The sequence below is a fragment of the Lactuca virosa genome, chromosome 2, assembly GCF_052849685.1.
Source record: "Lactuca virosa cultivar CGN04683 chromosome 2, Lactuca_virosa_CGN04683_v6, whole genome shotgun sequence".
Lineage (NCBI taxonomy): Eukaryota > Viridiplantae > Streptophyta > Magnoliopsida > Asterales > Asteraceae > Lactuca > Lactuca virosa.
The window spans coordinates 106,952,659-106,958,658 of NC_136427.1; positions in this window are offsets into that span (position 1 = coordinate 106,952,659).

Consider the following 6,000-nt stretch of genomic DNA (forward strand, 5'->3'; position numbering starts at 1 on the left):
TGTACTAGCCCCGGAGTGTGTACACTAAGCGTACGAGCTGAGTACGCCCTGCATACTCAGCAGGTGGGCTTCGGATTTAAGCTTCTCGATTTTTGGTCCATGTGTGAACCTTAGGAGTTTAGGGCCTTGTTGGGCCATTAGATTTCTAGTTTGGACTCTTTTGGATGAAGGTACACGAAGGGATTTAGGCCGAATTTGGAAGATTGGGCCATAATTGGGTTTTAGGTGGCTATTTTTGGAATTGGGCCTTTTGAGTAGTTGGTTTGGGCCTTGGCCTTGGGCCAAGTTAGGTAAAGGGTAAAATGGTCTTTTACCCTAGTTGAGACTCTTAGTTATGGGTCGGAATCCAATTATTAATTGGATGTTATTTTATGATAGCGCGGGGATTTTCGGACCAGCAGCCATAGATTTATCTGTGAGATTCATTAGTCTGAGGTGATTCTTCCTCACTGTGTTTAGCGGGTTAAAGGCACCAAAGCCGACCTATGGTTTATTATGATAGGGTGCTAGATGTCTACGTGACTCTTGCATATGTATATGTTTGTATGCTTAGTGCACGGGACCCAATGGATATTCTATTTGCTAATATTTGTTATACTTATATGTTTATATGTTGGGCAGGGCCCGTTATGTGAGTTAGGGCGAGGCTAGTTATACTCGGTGGGTGGGGCCCGTTATGCAAGTTAGGATGAGGCCCGTTATATTCAGTGGGCGGGGTCCGTTCTGTGAGTTAGTGTGGGGACCGTTACACTCATCAGGCGGGGCCCATTATATGTGTGATATGTGTGGTGTGTGGTATTTGGGGGAAACTCACTAAGCTTCGTGCTTACGGTTTTTAGTTTATGTTTCAGGTACTTCTAGTGCAAAAGGGAAGAGGTCGGGGTGATTGCAGTGCACACACGATATTGTTCCACATTTTCATGATAACTCTGATAATTTTATGTTGTTTTGATACATTTGTTCCACTTGGGATTTGTGATGATGTTTTAGGATATTGTTTTTGTTGGATTAATGTCTAAGTCCATAACTATAATTGGTAAGACTTGACCCGACCCGACATGGTCCATTTGGGTTGCATGGCATCATGCATTTGGATAGACTATAATGAGAGAAATAACACTTAAGGTTGGTTAATATATTATAAGTTCTAATATATTAATAAGGTTATTTAATTAGTATTGATCAAGAATTAATTTGGAATTAATTAAGTGATCAAAAGGAGACTAATTAAATATATGGGTTGATTGTGTAAATCATTCATTCTTATATATGTGGGCTTGTGATCCAAGATTCCTTATGTTGGACTAAGTCCATGGGGTGACCCATGGATACTCCATGGAGGTTAAAATCCATGGAGCATAAGGAATAGGTAAAGTTATGAGTTACATGGTGTAACCCTAATAGCCACCATATAAAAGAATCCCATGGCTCAAGAAATCGTGCACTAATGTGTGAGTGTGAGGGCTAGACGATTTCAAGGAGTGTTCAAGTTTCTCTCAAGTTATTCCAAGTGTATTTGGTGTTGTGTGAACCATTTGAGGTGTCACACTTGGGGCACTAGGCACTCAAGCTTCATGAAGACATTCTACATCAAAGAGGTATGTATTCTATCTTGTTATATTTATTATTTTGTATGCTAGATTAGGATAATACCTTGGATGTTCATAATTGTATGTATAATAGAGAAAACATAGATCCAAGGTATTTAGGGTTGCATGTACACTTAGGAGTGTTAGAATGCTCATAACCCAACAGTGGTATCAGAGCCTAGGCTTGTTTTCTTGTTATACTTGCAAAAGTAGCTGAAAAATCGAGTTGGATGCATATATTCGATTGTTTTGGCTGGAATTGGACTAGGAACATTACCCTAAGATGTTTTTGGACTTATAAACTTATTTTTGATGTGGTAATGTTCATGCTAATCCAATTTCTAAGATAATTGTCATAATTTCAAGATTTGTATTAGTTTGTATGTTCATGCTAATTTCTTGAAGATTGATGATTTGAATTATCTTGTTCTTATGAGGTTCTTAGATTAATAGAAAAGTTGTGTGAAATAGTTGTTTTCAATCCATTTTAATCTAAGAGTTGATTCCAAAGTGTGTTTTTGTAACTTGTCCTCAAGTTATATGAAAAGTCACATTTAAGAATCATAAAACTCATAAAAGTTGGCAAAGGTTACAAAATGAAGAGTCTAGTTCTAATTAAATGGTTTTATGACTCCATAACTTGTCCTCAAGTTATGGAGGTTCAAGAGTTTCTTCATTAAATTAAAAAAAAAGTGTAACCTTAATTAGTTCCATAAGTTACAATAAAAAAAAAGTTATTTTTTTATTAATTAGTTTAAAGTCTTCCATAACTTGTCGTCAAGTTATGGAACTTGAATAGTTTTTTTTTAATTAAAACTACTTTAAACTCATAAGTTATGGAATTAATTAGTTTTGAATTGTTTCAAAACTTGCCCTCAAGTTTTGGAATTTGAAAAAGTTTTCACTTATGAATACTTTAATTCCAAGTTAGCCCTTAGAATTTTAAAAGTTAAAATTCAACCCTTATACTTTATAATATTATAATTTAATAATATTTATATATATGTATAAGAGTAAAGTCAGTCTTACCGTTACTAGGCCTCATTCACGAAGCCGGTCTATAAGGGGGGTATAAGGTTACTGCCTATAAAATGGCAGTTTAATGGGTGTCCACTCTCACCCACCGCTTCCTTGACTGGTGGAGGGTCGTTAGCCGAATGGGTAGGACAAGGACTATAATTCTCCTTTCATTAAAAGTATTAATGATAAATACTAAGTAACTAAACTCTTATTAATACCCAATCTTAGTTACTTAGGAAAATGTGAATTTGGTGCTAACCCATGAAATTACACTTTGCACTTTGCTTAAGTCGTTAGTGGAGCGTGTGTGGTTAACCGGCACACTAACCAGGACTTAACAAGGTAGGCAAAGGATAACTTAATATTTATCATAGTATCGGTGGAGCGTGTGTGGTTAACCGGCACACTGATTAAGGGGTAAATATTAAGGGTACCAAGTATATTTGCATGGTTATTCACACCTTGTTTTGTGATCCTCGGCATCCCAGTCACAAAACCTGAAGGGCACACTCGAGATTGAAACATGCCTTTGAACAGTTCAATGAATCTCAAAGATCTAGGACTTTCAAATCCAATTAAAACCTAATAAATTATTTTGTTTTTCATGGTGGAAATTGGTGAATCGTCATTCACCTACCTTCAAATATTTTATAGCTTGGATTACGGCATCCCTCTTCTAAGTTATAAAATAGTTTGTTGGGTCCTAGCCTTAATATTTCATATTGGGTGTCATATTAAGGACTTTAAATCAACTATCTTGAATATCTCCCAAAAAGATGTCTGCTCTAGACATTTATGATCTTCCCAAATCTCTTGAAACAAGCTTTCCTAAATGAAGATGATGTCCCATGGATATCATACTTCTTTCACCTCCTCCAATTATTCTCCCTAACCCACAAGTTCCTAAAAAGTTTAAGGTCACTCAAGCCCTATTGGCAAGGCAAGGTCTAGGTGTGATCACATCTTGGAGATGTAGTCACATATTGACAAGCCGGGAGAGTTGGGTGTCAAAGTCTTGAGAAAGTTGGTGGCTCAACAACTTTCTAAGTCACATAGTGAGTTCTTTTGGGAATCCTATGAAACAGACTAAGACAAGACCCTTAATGATCTTATCTATTTGCTAAGATCAACTTCCTAAAACGCTATGGACATTGACAATGGATATCCAGTAAAGCTCTCTCTTCCCAATGGAAAGGGATCGGCCATAGTCAACTCGGTTGACCCAATGGTAAAGAGAGAGGCGAAGTCTGAGATAGTCTCATTATCAAGGGTCCATAGGTAACTATTGCCAAAGGAAGGGGCATTGGTTACGAAGCTGCCAAATTTACCTAAGGATGTTAAAGTCAATAAGTTTGGCTCTACTTCAGGTAAAGTCCATTGTCTAACTCTATTAAGTATATGCTGATTCTGATCGCGAAGATGGATTTCAATCGCATGGTTCGGTGATAAGAATTTTGGGCTATTACTTAAGAGTTATGATATTTATATTGCTTAGGAATAGATAACAACAAGGTTTTCATATGGATTGTAAGGATAAGTTTTTCCACAAAGTTTTAAAATAAAAGAAAAAGGTTTTGATTTTATTTATTTTAAGTATCCTTACAATGGCATTTGTGAAAAGTTGTTGCTTATAAGATTCCATTGATAGCAATATTGGAAAAATGGATTTGATTCTTTCGGTTGTGGTAGTATCTAATATTACCAAATAAGGAAAGATTCTCATCACCCAAGGTTCAATTGGACCGAAACTTGGAATCATGCAAGTTGTATAGTATGATGAGTGAGAACTTTCAGCTTGGAAAATTAAGACTAATTCCTTATGTGAATAAGGAAAGGACTAAGGGATCGAGTACACATTCTTGTGCACTGGTCAAGTCCACCACAAAAGATCAAGAAGACTATTCGTCATGATTTACTTAAGTTCAGTAAATATGGTTATACTTATAAGTTTAAGTATAAGTCTGTAGCATTGGAGAAGTTTCAATGTGAGACAGAACGAATAAGAAGAATCAAAGTATGGCAGAAAGATAAAAGTTTCTCAAATCTGAAAAGATGGGAGAGTACTTTAGTATCATGTTTATGATCATCTTAATGATTAAGATACCATATCACAATTGGTCCTCTAAAGTCATCTTAGTGCATTCTTATGACTAAGAAGAGGAGTCATGAATTGTTGAAATGGTTAAATCAAAAAGATGAGTCATACTTCGTTCCAAAACAATTCTTAGAGTCATACTCCAAGATTGTAACTTGAGTGACATATCTTAAAGAGGGTTTGTTAACACTAGTCAAATGTAAGAGTAAAAGGTTATCTACTCTTGTACATTTGAAATTGGTAAGTTGTGATGTTTTGGATAAAACAGAGACCAACTTAGGCCAATTGTGTAAAGTGTTAGTCTTGATAAAGAATCCGCACTATCTCTTGAATATTTGACAAGGGAGTCTTATATGTCAAGAGGACAGTGGGAGTCTTAAAGCTCTTGAAAGTTTCAAGACTTAATCAAGAATAAAACCTAAAGTCCTTCACTAGCACACGACTTGAGGTTTATAACCTATCGTGTTGAAATTTTTGTGCCTATTCAAGTTGGCTTTGCATAGGAGTTCTGAGAGTTCTCAATTGGTTGCACAACTACTTGGAAGCAATGGCAGGCACCTGAGCTGCCAAATGGCAAGAATTTAAGATTGCACAAGTTTAATCAATATGAGTTTGGATTTGTCACTAACCTTGTCTTGTGATTATGGTTTTGACAAATTCACATGGATAAGAACACATACACTATTAAATCTAAGTGTCATAAGGTTTCTCTCCGATTCATGAAAATGATGGTGAGGAAACACTTTCACTAAGTAGATTTTAGCTAGATAGCAATTGTGATATTTGCATTCTCAAAGTCGTTAGTGGAGCGTGTGTGGTTTACCGGCACACTAACATGGACTTGTGAGAAGTGGCAAAGGTCTAAACAATTGAGACTATGATTACGGCATCCCTTTTCAAAGTTCTAAAATTGTTTAGACACACATGTGAGCTATCTAAGAGAGGTGTATGATTTTGATAAAGTTTTATCAAAACAATCTAGTATCAGAAATCTGAACTTTGGTAAGAAAGTCAGCTGATTTCTGAGTACATGTCAAAGCTAGTGGGAGCATAAGTGTTATGCTAATAATCATCATGTTAGTGGGAGCATGATAATTATGACAAAGGTTGCAAGTTAGCAATGTTAATTATAGAAAACAAAAGTTTCAATTCGTGAGGTTGCAGGGGTTGAAAAAGCTGTTTTGCTATAATTAAGGGAGAGGAAATTATACTTCATTTCAATTCTAAAAGCTTAGATTGAGATTTTAATCGTATTTAATCAAGGATATATATATATATATATATATATATATATAT